The sequence below is a fragment of the Peromyscus eremicus genome, chromosome 19, assembly GCF_949786415.1.
Source record: "Peromyscus eremicus chromosome 19, PerEre_H2_v1, whole genome shotgun sequence".
In the NCBI taxonomy this organism is placed as follows: domain Eukaryota; kingdom Metazoa; phylum Chordata; class Mammalia; order Rodentia; family Cricetidae; genus Peromyscus; species Peromyscus eremicus.
In genome coordinates this window covers 24,189,424-24,210,873 of record NC_081435.1, presented here as the reverse complement: position 1 = coordinate 24,210,873, position 21,450 = coordinate 24,189,424, and the positions used below count along the sequence as shown (strand labels likewise).

Below are 21,450 nucleotides of genomic sequence, written 5' to 3'. Positions count from 1 at the left end.
AGTTCAGAGCATCTGCTGTTCTTGCAGAGGACCCAAGTACAGTTCCCAACACCCACATCAGGCAGCTCATAGTCACCAGCTCCAAGGAATCAGACATCATCTTCTGACCTCTGTAGACACCCACACAACTGTAGCATTCACTCACACAGACATACATACACACACAGAAGTAAATTTTAAAAATTTAATCTTTAAAAAAAAAAAAGCCAGGCGGTGGTGGCACACGCCTTTAATCCCAGCACTTGGGAGGCAGAGCCAGGCGGATCTCTGTGAGTTCGAGGCCAGCCTGGGCTACAAAGTGAGGTCCAGGAAAGGCGCAAAGCTACACAGAGAAACCCTGTCTCGAAAAACAAAATAAAACAAAACAAAACAAGAGTGGGCCACATGGTGGTATATGCTTGCAATCCCAGAATTTAGGAAGCCAAAGCCAAAGAGTCATCAATCAAGACTGGCCAGGACTATAAAACCCTGTCTCCAAAAATACACAGAAAGAAAGAAAGAAAGAAGAGAGAGAGAGAGAGAGAGAGAGAGAGAGAGAGAGAGAGAGAGAGAAAGAAAGAAAGAAAGAAAGAAAGAAAGAAAGAAAGAAAGAAAGAAAGAAAACTACAGGCCAGTGAGATAGATGAGCCAATAAAGATTCCTGAGGAGCCTGATGCATATGAATTCCATCCTCACAACCCCCATGGTAGAGAGAACCAACTCTCTAGTGTTTTCCAACCTTCACAGGTGCCACACACAGGCAGACAGACAGGCAGATAGACAGGCAGACAGACAGAGATATATACACACAGTAAATAAAAGTAATAAAAGAAATTTAAAAGTTGGAGAGATGGCCAAGCAGTTAAGAGAACTCTTGTTCAGCTCCCAGCACCCACACAGCAGCTGACAACTGCTTGTGACTACAGGCTAGGAATCTGATGACCTTTCCTTACTTCCCCAGGCACTCCATGTATGTGCTGCACATACAGCAAACACTTATACACTTAATTATAAAATAAAAGTATGTATTTTTAATTTTAAAGAGGTTAAATTTCATATCCTACATCCTTTGAGACCTAAAATTAAAGTCTTTTTTTTTTTCCCCCTTTTTGGTTTTTTCAAGACAGGGTTTCTCTGTGTAGTTTTGGTGCCGTCCTGGATCTCACTCTGTAGACTAGGCTGGCCTCGAACTCACAAGAGATCTGCCTGGCTCTGCCTCCCGTGCTGGGATTAAAGGCGTGCACCACCACCGCCCGGCCACAACATTATTCTTGTTGCTACTTCATAACTGCAATTTTGCTATTGCTATGAATCATAATGTAAATATCTGACATGCAACCTTTTGTGAAAGGGTTGTTATGATCCAAAGGGGTTATGAACCACTCACTGGTTGAGAACCCTGACTTACGTTATCTCAACAGCCTTTGAATTGTTTTATTAAACTTAATTTTCTCAAGCTTAATATGTGTTCCATGTTTTAAGGTAACAATACTTAGATATTTTTATATTCCACAAGGTCCTGGCAAAGTACTTTCTAAAGGGCACAGCGGTGTAAGCAGAACTGAATTTATGCAACCCATTTGAAAATATTCACAAGCCTACCAAGAAAAAAAATTCTTGCCTTACTCTTAGTCATATTCTCCTGGTTATTTACAATTAATGGTATTGTTTAGAATAGCTAAACAAATAACTTTTAAAGCTCTTGGCAGCTTCCAGTTTTCCAATTAACTTACAGAGCACTCCTTTCCAAGATCTATTATAAAATCTGCTAGAGCTGGCCAGCCTTAATGAAAAACAGCAACCTCAAGTTTTTCCAGGAGGAATTATACTTAATGGCATGAAATGAAAAGTTAAAATGCAGTTATTCGGTCTTCATTACCTTAAAAATAGTAATCTTGTCTATAAAGCAAAATATCGCTACAAATTCAGAAAGAGATTCAACTGCTTGTCTAGCAACCTGTATGAAAGGAAAAGCAAGAAAGGAAATTCAGCACAGTCCCATCAGAACCCAAGGGAGCGGACTGTTGGCAAACTGCCTCTTTGTGGAAAGAGCTATAGACATTCTCACAAGACATTACAAGTTCATTTACAACAGAATGGTCACATCATTCCTAAAATGTGTCTCTGCCAAAGCTTTTCTATCCTTAGGATGCTAGTCAATGCCAATTTTTTAAACAGCAAGGTTATGTTAATGAAATGTTAGGATGGTTCATTTAAATGTAAATCAGGAGATTTAGAAATTAAAAGTACCCAAAGCAACATTAACTGTCACACTGCACAAGATCCAGGATTGTGGATTACTCTGTACAGCCATAGGTATGTCAGGTTGTATCCGCATTAAGCAGACTTAACACAGCCATAGGAACCTCAGCTCCAAAATCTCTTGGTAACTGCCAAAAACAAAACAAAACAAGGTAATCCTTATCATTAACTTACTCTGAAAACCAAATTTTATTTGACTAAATCTCCAAACCCCAGTTTTCCTTTTTCACACTATAAACTAGTTAAGATCAAGGAAGCAGTAAGAAAATATTTAAGTTTTAAATGGATAGTCCTCATAAACAAAAATTATTTACTCATAATTATAGCCAATATTCCTAATTAAAATTTCAGTATCATCATCTTGGTTAGGTCTAACCAGAGTAAAAAGTTCTCATACAGCCGGAAAGAGTGTATTGCTCTTGAAGAGGACCAAGAATTCGGATCCCAACATCCAGGTTGCAAAGCTCACAATGACCACATGTAATTCCAGGGACCCTACTTCTGACCCTCTTCTGGCCTCTGTGGGCAACAACACTAACATAAGCACATACCTTCATATACACATAAGCAAAAGTAATATAAAAACTTGGCATCGTTTCCCAGGAGCTGGAGCACTGACTGTTCTTCCAGAGGACCTGGATTTGGAGCCCAGCACCCACATGATGGTGGCTCACAATCATCCAAAACTGGAGTTCCAGGGGATCTGAGGCCTTCTGACATCTGCAGACATCAGGGACACAGGTGGTGCACACACACACACATACAGGAAAAACACTTATACACAGAAAACAAATCTTAAAAATAAAAAAAAAAAATTAAGTTTCCTACCTGCTATAGAAGAGTAATTGGATTGAATGAGTCGTCCATCGTATGTTACGTGATCAACCCAGAGTGTATATTTTCTATCAGGTACTCATATAGCTCATATAATATAAAATAGATGTCACTCTACTTGCAATTTATACAGAATTGTGATTTTAAAAAAAAGATACTTGACTTAATCTTCAAAAAAAATAGTCATTTAAAAAAACTCACTCCCATCATTCATATCTTCCCTTTTATAATTTTCTTGAGGATACTAAAGAAAACAGTTAAATTAAACCAGGAAACATACTGGTTACAAAGAGAACTAAGCAAACAATAAATCTAAATCCAACAGTATCAATCAAAAATTTAAGCAGCATGCATTCAGCAAACACTTGAGTGCCTCCTCCTAGAACACTATTCCAGACAACAGTGAATACTTAAAAAAGGACTAGGTATGGTGGCTCTCGCCTGGAATCTAGCACAAGAGGCTGAGGCAAAAGAACAGGCCTGGACTAGAAAACAAACAAAACAAACGAACAAAAACCACTGCAGTGATGGCATAAGCAGTAGACAAGTAAGATGCTGTGAGCACCAGGAGGAAAATAGTTACAGTAATGATACAAGCAGGCGGGGTCCATAGAGGGCCGGCCTCTCTTAATAACCACAGAGGTCAAGAACCAGCCAAACTGAACCTAGACCAGTCTAAAATCCCCACACTTGGGGAGGTGGAGGCAAGAAGATCAGAACTTCACCTGTGCTATATATATAGCAAGTGTGATGATTACACTCCCAAACTATAAGCCAAAACAAGCCTTTCCTGCATTACACTGCTTGTCGGGGATTTTGTCAGGGCAATAAGCAAAGTAACTAATACTTATCTTGTAACTCTTCTGTTAGGTTTGGAAATTTCCCCTCAAAAGTTGTGGAATAGAAGGCCATTATAGGAAAGCAGGGCATGGTGGCACCGATCACCCAAGCGACAGAGGCAGGTGGATCTGTGAGTTTGGTCTACTAAGAGTTCTAGGTTTGCGACAGCTAGACAGACTATTGTCTCAAAAAATAAAAAAATTTAAAAAACAGAAGGAAAAGAACAATGCTCCAGGTACAGTTACAACACAACAGAAAGTGGTAAGCTGTCCAGTTCTCACTCGGGCACAAGAAAAAGCTCTAAAGCATAAAAGAGGGTGCCCCTAGCTATCGAGGAGGCCTAATGAAGACCTGACATCACTCCAGAAGCAAGTGGTTGTCTCAGGTTGTGAAGAACACAGGCGCCTCCTAGCAACCATAGCATAACTGAAAAATAGAGTGGGTGGAGGCAGCCACCACTAAAACAAAACCTATGAAAGTATAAGCCATTAGAGAGGTTTGAATTTTGTTCCTCCTTACTTAAAATATTCTAGAACCATTCCATTCTCACTGTTTATAACAATTATTTTGAAAAATGCTAAAAACAATTCCTTACCAAAGGGGAAAGTAGTCTATACAGAGTCAGGTTTATAGCAAATACATGAGATAACCAACTTCTAAAAGTTGGCTCACGGTTTTAGTTATTTTAGTCTGTAACTGGCTGGCCTATGGCAATGCATCAAAGAAAACATGGTGAAATAAAGTCTGCTGGCCAATGGCAGGGGACACTCCAGTGACCTATAAACCCTTGGAAGGCGTGCCTCCAGTAATTTACAGACTTCCCACTAGGACCCACCTCCTAAAGCAGTGGTTCTCCACCTGACCTGTGAGTTGCAAGTCCTTTGGCAAACCTCTATCTCCAAAAATATTTACATTGTGATTCATAGCAGTAGCAAAATTAGTCATGAAGTAGCAATGAAAATGATGTTATGGTTGAAGGTCACCACAAAATGACAAACTGTATATTAAAGGTTCAAAGCATTAGGAAGATTGAGAGCCATTGTTCTAAACGCTTCTACCGGGTCTCTCTGTGTAGCCCTAGCTGAACTAGCACTCAAGAGATCTATCTACCTACCTTGGTCTCCTGAGTGCCAAGGCATGTACAGCCATGCCCACACACTTGGGCCTTTGAAGGACACTCCAGAGTCCAACTATATAGTACAAGCAAATCCTACCTCTTCCATTACTTAAGTAAGAGTAGAAAATGTCCTTACGGTTATGTTTCTACAAGTCTACAGGATCTCTCCAAGCACTTAACTGCAGAGCTGACTTCTTCAGACTTCATAGTCATCAACCCCACCCCTTTCACAATCCTACCCCTACCAACTCCTATGGCCTCCCCATCTCTGTGGACCAAAGCCCCACCAACCAGGTCCCTACAAGGAGACTCTAGGTTCTTTTCCCTTCCCTCTTTCTGCCTACCTCAGTCAACACTAATGGCATAATCCTCCTACTGATACAATACACACTGTTCTGCAAGCTCTATCTAGCCTGGGTCTTATCGCCCGTCTGGTATGCGAGTGAGCCAGCAGCGTTAGAGCTCAGTGACAGAGAGAGCACTTGCCTAGCACTAGCTGAGCCCTGGGCTCCATTCCCAGAACTGCTTATAAAGAGTGTGTGTGAAAGGCGTGTTACCTATGAATCTACATTCCCAGCTATTCTCCAAGCAGCTCTGGTTATCGCCATCATTGGGTCACTCCTCTCTGAGAAGAACAAACAGGATAAAGCCAAAACCTCACAGGGCCAGCTTCACCTGCACTGGCCTGTTAGCCTTCCCAGTCTCCAACCCATGGAAACAGGTGAGCCTCCAGAGCTTTACATTTACTTTTCCTCTGCCAAGAGCACCTTCAGATTTTTTTCAACTGGAAAGCTACTCACCTTCTTTCAAGACTCAGATACATCCCATCCTCTGCCTCACAGAAAGGGTTATCCCTACTTCTCTAGATTCCCCCAGAACTTGCCACAAGGCACTATAAAACAGAGCCACTGTGAACACACGTGGATCTCCATTGTTTATTTTGAGACAAGATCTTGCCATTAAGCCCTGGGTGGCCTCAAACACAGGCAATCTTCCTGCCTCAGTCTCCCACTCAAGTGATAAGAGGATTGCAGGTGTGTACCAACACAACCAACAAACCGTCAGTTTAAAAAAAAAAAAAAATTACCTTTGAGGAGAAAATTATTTACAGGGGAATGTGGTGATATTTTATCTGTGAACCCCAATAACACTTATCTGCGGCTCAGAGGAAAAAGCCAGTCACTATATTAAACAGAGAGGTCAGGCAATGGCAGCACACGCCTTTAATCCTATCACTCAGGAGGCAGAGATCCTTCTGGATCTCTGTGAGTTCAGGCCACACTGGGAACAGAGCCAAGTGTGGTGGCACATGCCTTAAATTCCACCACTAGTTAACCATGGAGGTCTGGAGGTCTGCACAGACAGACAGGAAGTGAGGTAGCTGGGCGGAGAGAGGAAATCGATGGCAGAACAGAAAGGCATATAGGGGTGGGTATACAGGAAGTAGGTCTCTTTGGAGACTGAGGTGTCAATGAGGTGAGGTTGTCTATGACTTGTCCTATTTCTCTGATCTCAGTTTTTTACCCCAATATCTGGCTCCGGAGAGAGAGGACTGTTTAGCAACTGGTCTTACAGGGGAAGTGAAGGTCAGAGGACAACTTTATTAGTTCTCTCCTGTCCACTCTGTAGTGTCCAGGAATTCAAGTCCTCCTACGTGGAGGCAGGTGCATTTGCAGATGGGTCATCTCTCTGGCCCACCATCACTTTTCTGATTCAACTGAAATAACATTCTAGCCGGGAGGAGGGACACATGCTTGTAATCTTTTTATGTTTAACTGAACTGACTCAAAATTGTTTTAGTTTTCATCTTGCAATACTGACATGCAGAAAGAAATAAGGAGTAAGATTAGCAAAAATAGACACAGATTGCAACCCCAATCTATCACTGATATTACCGGGGCTAATCTCATTAGCTGGAAGCTTAACATCTCTAGCATCTTGCTCATGGCAGATTTTTAATGAAGGTGCTGTATTTAAGTTAATCCCTCCAAATGTTATTGACATTCAGCATTGCACTTCCTTAGACTCAGTAACAATACCTAGAAACCCCTCTCTCTCTCTAGTCTTAAATAAGCTTACATTTTTTTCAGGGTTACCATCTTCCATTTCCTTGGACTCCGCCCCTTCCCAAGGGATCAAACTCACATTTCATTTGACCACATCTCTGTAAAACGACAGGTTTTTAAAGATACACCTCAAAGTCAGTCTAAAGCTTTTCTGAGAACCAAATGACCCCCAGGTCATTGAAAGAAAGAAAAGGTAACGCATGGTTATAAGAAACCTTTGTCAATTTAGAGATCTGCAGAAAGAGAAAATCCCTAAAACACTGCCTCCTGGCTCTCCCTTCAGCCTCTGGGTTCCTCACTCCACCATACTTTATAAACTGTGATTAAGAGCCCAGATTAATAATGGAATGTATAATATAATGAAATATTCAACACGGTGTGAGTAAACAGTAAGGGTGTGTGATTACTTGGAAAGAAAGCATGTACTGGAGCCAACTGCACGGGGCAAATGTACTATTAGCAAAGGCTCCTCTCCCTCGTGTCTCCAGAAACAGGCCACACTGAGTGTGTTTCCTGAGTTACGACAGCACTTCCAGCTCCAAGAACAGTCTGCGGGCTGGAGAAATGGCTCAGCGGTTAAGAGCACTGGCTGCTCTTCCAGAGGTCCTGAGTTCAATTCCCAGCAACCACATGGTGGCTCACACCCTCTGTAATGAGATCCAGTGCCCTCTTCTGGCCTGCAGGGATACATGTAAGCAGAACACTGTATACATAATAAACAGTCTGCAGCTTAACCTAGCTAATAAACCAGTACAGAACTGTATCACCTCATCTTACTCAGGTTTCCAACTCAAATCTTCAATTCTGGTATCAAACACTAATAAAGTAACACAAGCTGTAGCAATTAAAACATTTTCATGACAATGGACATTCCACTTATTTTGCCAATATTTAACAACACAACCTCAAAAAAAAAAAAAAGACAAGGAAAAACCCACAGCTTTATACAGTGAAAGGAAATGAAAATTAGGTAATCCAGATAAGAATTAGTCTTTAAATTAGCAATTCAGAAATGAGATAAACTATAAATTATGCCATTGTGAGCACTGGCTGCTCTTCAGAGGACCCGGGGTTCAAGTCCCAGCATCCACATGGCAGCTCACAACTATCTGTAACTCCAAGATCTGACACCCATACATAGACATACAGACAAAACACCAATGCACATAAAATAAAAATAAATTTTAAAAAAAGATTAAATTGGATTAATCATTAAAAACTTCTAACACTAAATTTAGATATTTTGTAATGTCTTTTCAGTCTTTCATCTGTAACTCTAATCCAGAGGATCTGACTCCCTCTTTTCTGACCTCTGATGGTACCAGGAACACACATGGTACACATACATACATGCAGCCAAAACATTCATATACATAGAGTAAATAAAACTAAAAACTAAATTTAAATCCTAAAAATGAAAGTTAAGGTAAATTCCACAATTCCATTCTTTCTCTCCACCTACCCACCACCCACCCCCCGAACCCCCAGGTTTTTTTTCCCCTGACACAGTTTCTCTTTGTTGCCCTGGCTGTCCTGGAACTCACTCTGCAGATCATTCTGGCCTTGAACTCACAGAGATCCACCTGCCTCCTGAGTGCTGAGATTAAAGGCGTGTGCCACTATGCCTCTTCTAAAAGTTTTTAAAGCTCTAAGAAAAAGCTTACCTTATAAGTAACCCAAATGTCCCCAAACAAATGAACAGATAATCAAAACGTGGCATATAAAGTCCAAGGAGACAGCTCGTGGGTAAAAGCTTTTGCCTAACAAGCCTTGTGATCTGAGTTCAATCCCCAGAAGTAAGAAGCCAGATGCACGGGGCAGTCAGAGAGCATATCAAGTGAAGTGCTTGTCACCAAGCCTGGTGACCTAAGTTCAAATCTCCATGACCCACATGGCAGAAGGAGAGAACCAATTCTGCAAGTGGTCCTTTATCTCCAAACCTGTGTCACGCCCACATACACACAAAATAAATTAACGAAGGGGCTGGAGAGATGGCTCAGCAGTTAGGGCGCACGCTCACATCAGGCAGCTGACAGCCAACTGTAACTGCAGTTTAGGGTATCCAACGCCCTCTCCTGGCTGCAGTGGGCACCTGCATGCAGTGCACATACATACACACTCAGGAACACTCATAGACAAAATAAATGTAATGTAAGAAATTATTTTGGGGATTGAGGATTTAGCTCAGTGGCAGAGCGCTTGCCTAGCAAGCTCAAGGCCCTGGGTTTTATCCTCAGCTCCAAAAAAAGAAAAAGAAAAGAAAAGAAATTATTTTGGCGTATAGACCTCTTTCCTTTTGCAGCCTTCGCTGGATCACAGCTGCCAAAATGAAGTTCAATCCCTCTGTGACTTCTGACCAATACAAGAACCATAAACAGCATTTCAATGCACCTTCTCACATTAGGAGAAAGATCATGTCTTCCCCTCTTTCCAAAGAGCTGAGGCAGAAGTACAATGTTCGCTCTATACCCATTTGAAAGGATGATGAAGTTCAAGTTGTCCGAGGACACTACAAAGGCCAGCAGACTGGCACAGTGGTCCAAGTGTCCAGGAAGAAATACGTCATCTACACTGAACGAGTACAGCAAGAAAAGGCTAATGGCACAACTGTCCATGTGGGCATCCACCCCAGCAAGGTGGCTATCACCAGGCTAAAGCTGGACAGAGACCACCAAAAGATCCTGGAAAGGACAGCTAAGTCTCGACAGCAGGAAAGGAGAAGGGCAAACACGACTGAGAAGATGAAGGAGTAGAGGCACCACACACACAACTGTCATTAAAGATTGTTAAGTTTTTAAAAAAAAAAAAAAGAAAGGAACTACTTCAAGTTGAATTGGTGAAGTGTGCCTGTAACCCCAGCAGTCCTACAGAGTGATGGAAGTAAACTCACCTACCCGCAGCTCCAGGGTGGCTACCCTAGAGTATTAAGCACGACAGAAAGAACAATGAGAGGGCCAGCTAGATAGTTAACTGGGTAACCACCAAGCCTGGTGTCTGAGTTCAATTCTCAGAACCCACACTCTGTAGAGACAAAACAGATCATCCCCATAATTTGCTCTCTGACCTCCACACTCATGGTATGCATGTATCCACACACATACACCAGAAAGAAAGAAAGAAAGAAAGAAAGAAAGAAAGAAAGAAAGAAAGAAAGAAAGAAAGAAAGAAAGAAAGAAAGAAAGAGACAGAGAGAGAGAGAGAGAGAGAGAGAGAGAGAGAGAGGGAGGGAGGGAGGGAGGGAGGGAAGAAGGAAGGAAGGAAGGAAGGAAGGAAGGAAGGAAGGAAGGAAGGAAGGAAGGAATTTAAAGAGAGCATGTTCCCTCAAAACAAGGGTGAAAAACAAGAACCAACCTCCAAAAGTTGCCCTCTGGCCTACACACGTGTACGTACATACACACACACACACACACACACACACACACACCCCTACACACATATCATACATGCATACTACATACACACAACTGCACTTGAACACATATTATACCTGCATATATACTCCACACATACACACCATGTGGTACACACATACCATGTAATAATACTCAACTTTAAAAGGAAAGTTCTGGAAGAAGTGTTAGGAAGACAGTGTTATAGGAAACACCAATACTCCTATCACCTAGACAAATTACAGTGGCAGAATCTATCTGGTTTAACTACTTTATAACACTTAAGTATTAAAAGTCCTAGAGCCAGATGTGGTCCCACATGCCCTGAATCCCATCACTAAAGAGGCAGAGACAGGTAGATCTGGGTTCAAGCCAGCCTGGTCTACAGAGTTCCAGGACAGCCAGGAAAAACCCTGTCTCAGAGAGGGGGGAAAAAAAAAAGTCCTAAAACTTCCAGGGAAAGGCTTGAACCATATGCAAACTGGATAAATTTACTCAATTTTAGCTTTGCTTAGCAGCAACTCTCTATCCCCCGAGCCAGGCACATGTTACAGGAACAGCTTGCCAGGTGGACAAATAAGGGTCCTGCCCTCCAGATACTGAGGAATTGTATTCTTATTGCTAATTAGTGCTTCTAATCAGGGAGATAGAGAAACAGAAGAACATCCACTACTACACTTCTTTCTGCTAATGCTAGTTCTCCTCCAGCTAAATATAATTCCTCCCCAAATGTAATGAACCAATACCTTTCTCCCCTCCCACTTAATTTTTCTCTTTATTCTCTTCTGGGAGACAAGGTTTAAAAAATGTAGAAGCAATCACATTAGGGAAGAAGGTAATTAGAATGTTAGTGTGGTGCTTCCTGATCCTCAGTTACTTTTACATATGGATTGAGTGTGTAAGTCCCCAGCATGGTGACAATGACTGTAATCCCTAGCACTCTACTATGCACTGAGAAGACTGAGGCAGGAGGATTATTAGTTCAAGGCCAGCTTGAACTGTATAGTGAGACTCTATCTTCAAAAGGGGAGGGTAGATCTTTATTTAAAAGGTAAGGTCTAATGAAAGGTCATTAAGATACAGGGATGCACGGGGCAGTGGTGGCATACACCTTTAATCCCTTTAATCCCAGCACTCGGGAGGCAGAGGTAGATGGAGTTCGGAGCCAACTGATCTACAAAGCTCCAGAACAGCCAGACAGAGCTGTTACAGAGAAACCCTGTCTCAAAACCAAAAAGATACAGGGATGCTGCCTTCAGGAGGATGTGTGTGGTGGTGGTGGTAGTGACGGTTCAATATATAAAAAAAAAAAATTACAAAAAAATTTTAAAGATATACAAGCAGCCAGGCATGGTGATGCATGCCTCCCTTTCTCTTCCTATTGCTAGACTGTGTATGCTAGTGTGCCCACTTTTTTATATGAGTACTGAGAATCAGAACTCACGCTTACACACTTATGCAGCAACACTTTATCACCCAAGCCAGTAACTTAGCATTTAGTGAATAGTACCTACTATGCACAAAGAAACAAGTCTGGTACACAGGAAGCAGAAAGATGAACATGAACATATTGACCTGAAGAACTTTACCATCTAGCACAGCAGCTAGCGAAATAATTGATACTATCATTATTTTAATGAAAGCAAGTTAGCAACACAGTAATATTTAAATGATAAATTTGATTCGCCCCTAAGAAAAGCCACTTTATATGGATAAAAATACAGCTTGTCCAGCACTGCGTAACAGAAAGACTATATTAGCATTTTATCACATCAGAAGTTAAAATAAACACCCTTTATAAATCATCTTATTCATTAGACAGATGACAAAGTTCAAACTATGAGGCCAAATCTCACAAGATTAAAAACTCTGAAGAGCATACTATCTAATTCATCAGATAACAGACATATAATCAATGACAAATTAGCAACAAGAAATACTTCATCACTAAATCCTAACTCCATTGTTTAGTTTAACCTTAGAAGAACTATATACTAAGGGGATGCAAAAATGGTTCAGTAGTTAAAAGCACTTGCTACTCAATCATTGAGGACCAGAGTTCAGATCCCAGCACCCACATTGGGCAGTTCACAAATGCCTGTAACTCCAGCTCCAAGGGACTGGACACCCTCTTCTGGCCTCTGTGAGCACCTATACATACACACATACACAAACACACACACACACACACACACACACACACACACACACACAGTGTGCATACATTCACACATATACACACAAGTAAAATTTTAAAAAATTAAGAATTCTATTATTGAACCAGGTATGGTGGGGAAACTGAGGTGATAAGAATAGCCACTGAGTCTAAGGCCAGCCTGAGTTAGAGAAACAGTCTCAAAATAAAAGGAAAGGAAATGCAATTACATTTTTTGTTTTTTTTTTTTTTTTAGGGTCTGTTTTGTTTTGGTTTTTTTGGTTTTTTTTTTTTTTTTTTTTTTTTTTTTTTGGTTTTTGGAGACAGGGTTTCTCTGTGTAGCTTTGCGCCTTTCCTGGAACTCACTTGGTAGCCCAGGCTGGCCTCGAACTCACAGAGATCCGCCTGGCTCTGCCTCCAGAGTGCTGGGATTAAAGGCATGCGCCGCCACCGCCCAGCATATTTTTAAACTTCAATGCTCACTGAACAGAGGTAAAGTGGCTAGAATAACACAATTTCTGCCCTCACCATCTCCTCACCATTTAGCTGAGAGGGGTGGAAAGGAAACACTAAGGGAAATAGTCTTTAGATTTCATGATTTCTTAGCTATGACTCCAAAAGTAGAGGAAACAAAAACACATACTATACATCATCAAAATTATAAACTTTGTAACAAAGGAGCACAATCACCAGAAAGTAAAACGACAAGCAGAGAAAGTATTTACAGATCACTTCTCTGATATGGGATTACGCTGCAGAATATATATATTCTTTATCACTGAGGAAGGCAAGGGCGGGCATATATCTCCATAAGGAGTTCCAGTATGGCCAGGCATATAGAAAGAGACCCTGTCTCAAAAAACAAACAGCAGCAACAACAAAAGAATATACAAAAACCTACAGCTTAAGCACATTACAAAAAAAAAAAAAAAAAAATTTTGTTTTGTTTTGTTTTTTTAAAGTCCAAGCTAGAGATTTGATCAGTGGTATTGCTCTGGCCTAGAATGTGTAAGACCCTGTGTGTCCAATTCCCAACACCCACGTGGTAGCTCACAGAGGTCTTTAACTCTTGCCAATTTCAGGGAAATCTTTGGAAGGTTTCTGCAACCACCAGGGCCAACAGAGCAACAATCCACATGGGACAAGAAGGAAATCCTGAAGAGATGGCTCAGCCGTTAAGAGCACTGACTGACTGCTCTTCCAGAGCACCCGAGTTCAATTCCCAGCACATAGCAGCTAACAAGTGTCTGTAACTCCAAGATCTGACACCCACACACATGCGGGCAGGCACAACACCAATGCACATAAAATAAAAATAAATAAATTTAAAAAAAAGAAGAAGAAGAAAATCCAGTTCAATACAACTCAGGAGCCGGTTGGTTCAAACTTCTGGAGTCTAATACTAGCTAGTTTATTGGAGGCATATTTAAATACAGTACAATTTAGAATAAAAGTTTCTTGGTGTCACACAATGCCTTGTAAACAAGGAAGCATAATTACATCCAAACTCTTCTCAGAGTACAAGTCACTTCTTCATGAAGATGGGTTCTAGAAATAGGCTACAAGTGTTATCTTAAGGGCCTGGGGGAGGATCTGGTGTGGTCTTGGTCATACAAGCAACACAGAAGTCATCTGGGCTACTAGCCAGCTCTGGTTCTGGTTGTGGGAGCTTGGGGCACCCCTGGCCATACAAGTAACACAAAAGTTACCTAGACAATAAAAAAAATCTCTGGTCCTACTTATGGGAGCTTAGTATGGCCTGGCCCTACAGATAGCACAAGGATCACCTAAGCTATTAGCCACCATTCCCAGCATTCTAGGCAGAAAACAGGTTAGACATCTTTTCCTTTCAAAATACAACCCTTAATGCTTAACATTCTGGTTTCCCTAGTTCTATCTGTGAGCGCAAGGACCTTTATGCTCCCAACAGAAATCCAACACCTTCTTCTTGTCCCATGGACACCAAGTACATGGGGCACAGACATCCATGCAGGCAAACCAACCATACACATAGAATTTTAAAACTTAATTTAAAAAAAGAAAACGAGGAAAAGAGAAGGTCACAAAAAAAAAAAAAAATGGTCAGATTCAAAGAGACAAACCGAATGGTTAGCTGCCAAGATCCAGAGAAAGGTGAATGAAAAGCTACAGAGTACAGAATTCACTTTGGACAGGTGAAAACAGCCCTAGAGACAGAAGACTGCATAATAATGTGTACTGACTTAGAGTAAATGAGCACACACACACAGGTAAATTCAGTTGTGCACGTCTTACTACAAAACACCTACTCAGCTCCCTGCACCCACATGATGGCTCCCAACTGTCTATAACTCTCGTTCCAGGGGGTCAAACACCTGTTCTGACCTCTCTATGGACACTGCACACATATGATGCAGACATACGGTCAGGTGCACACATACACATAAAGTAAAAATTCTAAAGGAGCCAGGCAGTGGTGGCACAAGCCTTTAATCCTAGCACTTGGGAAGGAGAGGCAAGCGGATCTCAGTGAGTTCAAGGCCAGCCTGGTCTACAAATCGAGTTCCAGGACAGTCAGGACTGTTACACAGAGAAACACTGTCTTGAACAATTTACCACAGAAAATCAGTCTGGGGGCCAAAGGTACAGCTCAGTTAGTAAGTAACTGTCTAACATGCAAGAGGCCCTGAGTTTGATCCCCGACACCACATAAACCTGGTGATGGATCCTGTAATTCCAGCACTCAGGTCCTTGAGACCAGAGTTTCAGAAGTTCAAGGTCATCTGCAGCTACATAAAAGGTGAGACCATTCTGGGCTACCTGAGACACTGTCTCAAAAACAAGAACTACAGGCCTCCAAATGGTTCATTGGGTAAAAGCAGTTACTAACTAGACTGCCAACCTAAGTTAGATCCCCAGGAAACCTATAAACCTATGGTGGAAAGAGAGAACCAATTCACAAAAGCTGTCGTGTGTGTGTGTGTGTGTGTGTGTGTGTGTGTGTGTGTGTGTGTGTACATGCACAAAATCATAAATTTAATTACTGAAAAAAATTTGCTCTGAGACAGAATCTTTTTTTTTTTTTTTGGTTTTTCGAGACAAGGTTTCTCTGTGTAGCTTTGCGCCTTTCCTGGGACTCACTTGGTAGTCCAGGCTGGCCTCGAACTCACAGAGATCCGCCTGGCTCTGCCTCCTGAGTGCTGGGATTAAAGGCGTGAGCCACCACCGCCCGGCGAGACAGAATCTTAATACACACACACAGCCTTAGCTGGCCTGGGACTCCCTATGTACATCAGGCTGACTTTGAATTCAATTCTGCCTCTGCAGTATGAGCCACTACATCAGCCCCCACCCTGAAAAAAAAATTAATGAAAGAAAATTGGTCTGACATTTTAAGTAAAAGCTAGAATTTAGAAGATCTTGAATCCCACCTTAAGACTAACCAGAACTAATCACTATGTGATTACACAGTTTGGAGTTTCAAAAGTAAGAGTGGACGCTTTGGGCTGCCAGGGTAGCTCAGCAGGTAAAGGCACCAGCGGAACCACCTCAGCAGGATCACTGGGACCCACATACTGGAAGAAGAAAATCCACTTCTCCAAGGTGTCCTCTGACCATCACACTTGTGCACACAAACACAAAATAATAAAATGTGGTTTTGTTTGTTGAGGCGAGGTGGGGGAGACAGGGTTTCTCTGTGTGCCCCTGACCGGCCTGGAACTCACTCTGTAGACCTGGCTGGCCTGGAACTCAGAGATCCACCTGCCTCTGCCTCCCAAATGCTGGGATTAAAGGTGTGCGACACCACCACCCGGCTTAAGATGTGTATTTTTTTCAAGGGCTTTCTTTTTTCTTTTAGGAACTTCAAGAGCTCAATCACCCTGAGCAGCACAGTATGACTTGGTTTTAAAACAAACACAGAGGCAGAAGGGCACATAAAGTCAACTATTAGTGGGAACTCTTGGGATGCTAACAATTTGTTGTCTCGTGAATATACATGGTGTTAAGTTTATAAGAATTCATGAACAGGGCTCATAATTTTTCTCTAATTGTATTTCAACTTCAAAAAGGCTTACTATTAAAGATAAAGCCTTAAGCCAGGAGTGGTGGTGCACACCTTTGACCCCAGCACTCAGGAGGCAGAAGCAGGTGGATATCTATGAGTTCGAAGCCAGCCTGGACTACAGAGTGAGTTTCAGGACAGGCTACAAAGCTATACAGAGAAACCCTGTCTCAAGAAATAAAAAAGAATAAAAGTAAAAAGATAAAATCTAGACACACACACCCCACTTCCAAGAAATGACAGATTGGAGGAGGTCATCCACAGAAAATATTTACCAAACAGCATAAAAGATACAACTACAGAAGCTGTACAAGAGACCAAAACACTGAGCACCAAGAGAAAACCCCGGGAGTTCAAAAAAATAGTAAGTTTGCCAGGTGGTTAAGAAAAAGCAACATGGTCCAAAAGGAAAACCACAGGGGAAAGAAAATGAAGGCAAAGTCAAGCATGGTGGTGCACACTTGTAATCCAGCATCTGAGAGATTGAGGCAGGAAGGTCATTCAATTCAATCAAGACCCTTTGCTAAATGAATAAATAAGGACGAGCAACTAAACAGCTTACTGAGATACTACTGAGTGGTCCACCACTCAAGAAAAGTCTAAAACTGGAGTGGAAGCAAAGAATGTGACCAGAAAAGCATGTGAATGAAACACTTTAGAGAGGACTCTGTCACTGATGAGATCTGGGAAGAAAGACAGAAACGGGAGAAAGTTGAAGAAAGTTCGTGTTGCCCAAAGCAGCAATGTGATTGACTGTAGTAGCTGCCTCACCTGTCAGTGACCCACCATAAGCTAGACTCCAGAAAGACCTTTCCTCCTTCATTCAATACTGCGTCTTAACTGGCCCTCTTAGCCAGGTACCAAGCCTTGAATAGGTTTACAAGGCTCACTTTCCAGCAGAGATGGCAGATAGGAACATCAGTAAGGTACAGCACAAACCAAAGTTACTAAGAAAACTTAGCACAGTTTGCTACCAGAAATGAAATGCTTGAGACATGACTGAGATCTCAATGCTTAAAAACCAACTTTACCAAGATGCCTGGACCCCACCCCCAAACCAATCTTTATTTCGGTCCTTTCCAAAACACAGCTCCACTCATCCTAATCACCTTTACCCACATGACCTTCCTCACTCAACTCCCTGCTTTTAGACACGCACAAATTCAAATCTCTAAGCACCAACAAGAAATAAAAAGCTGCTCAGATCATGAAAGGCCCTACAATGGCTTCTTACAGCTTTAGAATAAAATTTAAACATGGCCATCTGTGACCTGGCCTTTGCCTTCCCTGACAACCTTAGGTGAGACCTCCCTTCTTCAGTACTCACAATACAAAGATTGCCTCTAAACCTGTAGGCTTCAAATACTGTGCCAATACTCAGGCCACTGACACCTGTTAGGGACACTATTCCTTTATTCCTGTCTAGGTTTAGCCAGTACACTTAATCACCACCTTCAACAAGAGGGGCGGTCTGTGCTGTCACTAATGTGACTTTCTAAAAAACTTCAAGACCGTTGGTACCAGTTACTCTGGCTCTCCACATCTGGTTTAGAGCTCTGAAACAGCATTAAGTCTCACTTCAGATATGGGTAGTCTGAGAAGCTGTGGGATATACAAGGAGACCCATGTGGCTCAGGAGAAACATCTTACACTCAAAATGAGGAGCTGGATGCTAGCAGCTAAGGTTGACGGCAGAGGAAGGGGATGTGCAGCTCAATGGTAGATCATTTGACTAGCATGAACAAGGCTCTAGATTTGTTTCCCCAAAGGGGGTGGGGGGAGAGACACGCAGCTGATAGAAGGCACAAGGTAGCGAATCTCAACTAGGGGAAAAAAGACACCCCTCATCTCTAATCAATATATAAAATGTTTCTGATGGGAATGGAGGCAGTATCACACAACTGGTACTGAAAACCAATGTACTCAGGATATAATCACATGCAGGAAAAGGAGCGAGTGAAGAGTAAAGAGAAAAAAAACAGTAATATTACGATACCCCACTTACATGGCCTTTTCTGCTTTTCCCTACTTTGTCACATGACTTCAACTCATGTGAAGTCCAGTTCATCCAGTTCAAAGGCCCCCCACCTTCCAGAACTCCCAGACTTATTCTCATAGACGTATTAACATCCTAGTCCAAGTGTCTGTCGTTTGCATTATACACAATTTGACCCAGACAGGTGTTACGTATGGCACACGTCTGAATGCCGGCACTCAAGAAGCTTAGGCTATCTTGGGCTTCATAGTGAGATCCAGTCTGGGAAAAAGGGTAAGACACTAGAGAAGTTTCCGGTCCTCAAAGAAAGAGGGTTTTTAAAACCTATTTTCTAACTTAGTGAGTCAGGATGTATATAAACAACTGAGCAGAGGCTTCAAATGATTTCCCCAGTCCATCCTTTTGTAAACAACAAATTCCGTTTCTTAAAGTAACATCCACCTGTAGTCTTTAAAAAAATCAGTGCTACGCACAAAATATCCTCTTCAAAAACATATCATAAAGATACAATACACAATACAGTGATGTAAGCCTAAGTTTACATTATAAATTATTGTGAATTGTATACAAAAGACATAAAAATGTTTTGAGAAGAAAAAAATGTTATGAAGACGAAGAACGTAAGAGAGATCAACCGTCGATCTGAGACACACACACACACACACACACACACACACACACACACACACGTTCCTTTTACAGTGAAAGGCGGGGCACTGACATCGCACGCCTGCAATGCCCGCCCTCGGGAAGCTGAGGCAGGGAGCCCGAGCGTTCCAGGCTAGCCTGGGCTACTGTATGGCGAGACCCGCTCTCGGTAACACAAACTCCGTGAGTGACAAGACTGTGACGCCACTCCTGAAAACCGAGCGTGAAGTCAGTCGAGTGAGGAGGCAGCGCAGGCGGCTGAGTAAATTCGAAAGTCGGGATTAACAAACTCCTCGCCACAGGTCCCCACGGGCGTGGCGCACCTTGGAGGACCGGAGCGCCCGGAGAACAGGAAGCTAGGACTCGGGGACTCCGCGGGCCGGACTGGGAACGCCAGCTCCCGGGACCTCCGCTCCCGCAAACGCCCCAAGTCTCGAGAGCGGGGAGGGGGAGGGGAGCGGCCGGCACCAATCCGGGGCACGATCGCGTCCCACCACCACCCACCCCACCGCCGCCGCCGCCGGACGGCCAGGGACCCGCCGCGGTCCCCTCCCAGTGGGGGAGGCGGCCCGAGGGAGGCGCGACGCCGGCCCCGCGAGCGAGCGAGCGAGCGCGCGCCTCGCCCGGGGAACAAAGTTTAGCAAGAGGGAGAAAGTTTTCCGAGGAAGCGCCGCGGCCGTCGCTCCGCTCTCCGAGCGTCCGGCTCCGCCCGCCCAGGCCCAGGCTGCTCCGGGAAGCCACCCTGGGCCCGACGCTCCCCCAGGGCGGCGGCCGCCGAAGAGTCGGCGCCGTCCCCCGGGGACCCCGGCCTGAGGACAGCCCCCCGCGCGCCCCACCAGGGGCCCCGCGCGCGCCGCGGGGAAGGTCCGAAGAGTTACCTGCGGCGAGCGAAGGCGAGCGCGGGACGACTCCGGAGGCGCCAAGCCGACGGCCGCCGCTTTGTCTCCCGCCCGTCCGGCTCCCAGGAGGAAATGGGCCGCCCTGCGCCCCCGCCCCCGGCCCGCCCCTCGCCGCGCCCGCCCTTCCCGGCACCTCCCTCCGCGCGCTCTTCCCGGCGCCTCCCGCGGCCTCCACCCCGGCTCGTCCCGGCCTGCCGCGGCCGGCGCCTTGCCCCGGGAGAGCCTCCCGCCCCGAGGGGTGCCTGGCCGCTCCACGCCGGGACCCCCAAGGGTCCTCTTCGTGTGGCCTCCGGGCGCGCCGTCCGGACCCGCCCCCCCCGACGGGAAGGAGGGGCGGCGACTCCGGGAAGAGCCCGCGGGCGGGGAGGGCGGGCGGAGGGCAGGTGAGTCACGGCTCCCGACTCAGGTGAGTCTCGGGGCGCGGCCCCGGGAGGCCCCGCCCCGTCCGGCTCCCAGGGCCCGGCGTGGTGACGCGGGGGCCCGCTGGGCTCACTCCCGGGGCGAGTGTCACCCTATTGCCCTAGTCCGAGGCGCCCAGAAGAGGGGGCAGCCTACCCCCTTGCTCTCCCCGAGGAGAGTGGAACGGGAATCCCACTCTTAGAAACTTTGTTGTTGTTGTTGTTGTTTTTGTTTTGTGCTGTTTGTTTTGGTTTTGTTATTTTATTTTTGAGGTGGGGTCTCACGTAGGTCAAGCTGGTCTCGAACTAGCTGTGTCGGCAAGAATAACCCAAAACTTCTTTGTTTTGTTTTGTTTTTAAACATTTGGGCGGGGGTGGGGGGGGGATGCACATGCTCTGTGCTTGTGTAGAAATCAGGACGATTTGTGGTTCCCTTCTCTCACCGTGTGGGTCCTGGGGATTGAACTCAGGTTGCAGGGCTGGGTGGCCAGTGCCAGCTTCCGTTAAACTTTCGATCCTCCTGCACACCTCCCAGCTGCTGAGATTATAGGCCTGCACCATTACGCTTGGCCTTTTGGGAGATGGCTCGGTGGGTCAGAGGGTTTGCCCCCTACCAACAATGCAAGCCTGGCAGCCTGAGTTGGGAGAGAATGAAGGCCACAAAGTTGACCTCTGACTTCCACTCTGGTGCAGTTTCATATTCACCCGCACACATATCCCACACACACAATAATAATCAGTAAGATCAATTTTAATTTTAAGAGAAGTGGGTTGGAGATGTCTCGGTGATAGAGTGCTTACCTGCTCTGCCCTGGGTCCAATCCT

General features: G+C 44.2%; 1 protein-coding gene across 1 annotated transcript in view; it reads right to left on the bottom strand.

The window, feature by feature from the left end:
• Positions 1-20,312, bottom strand: part of Ctnna1 (catenin alpha 1) — a 131,872-nt gene extending 111,560 nt beyond the window's left edge. Inside the window, 1 exon segment of the mRNA XM_059246026.1 lies at positions 20,207-20,312. The gene's annotated coding sequence lies outside the window, so the exon portion shown is untranslated.
• Positions 20,313-21,450: the final 1,138 nt, after the last annotated feature.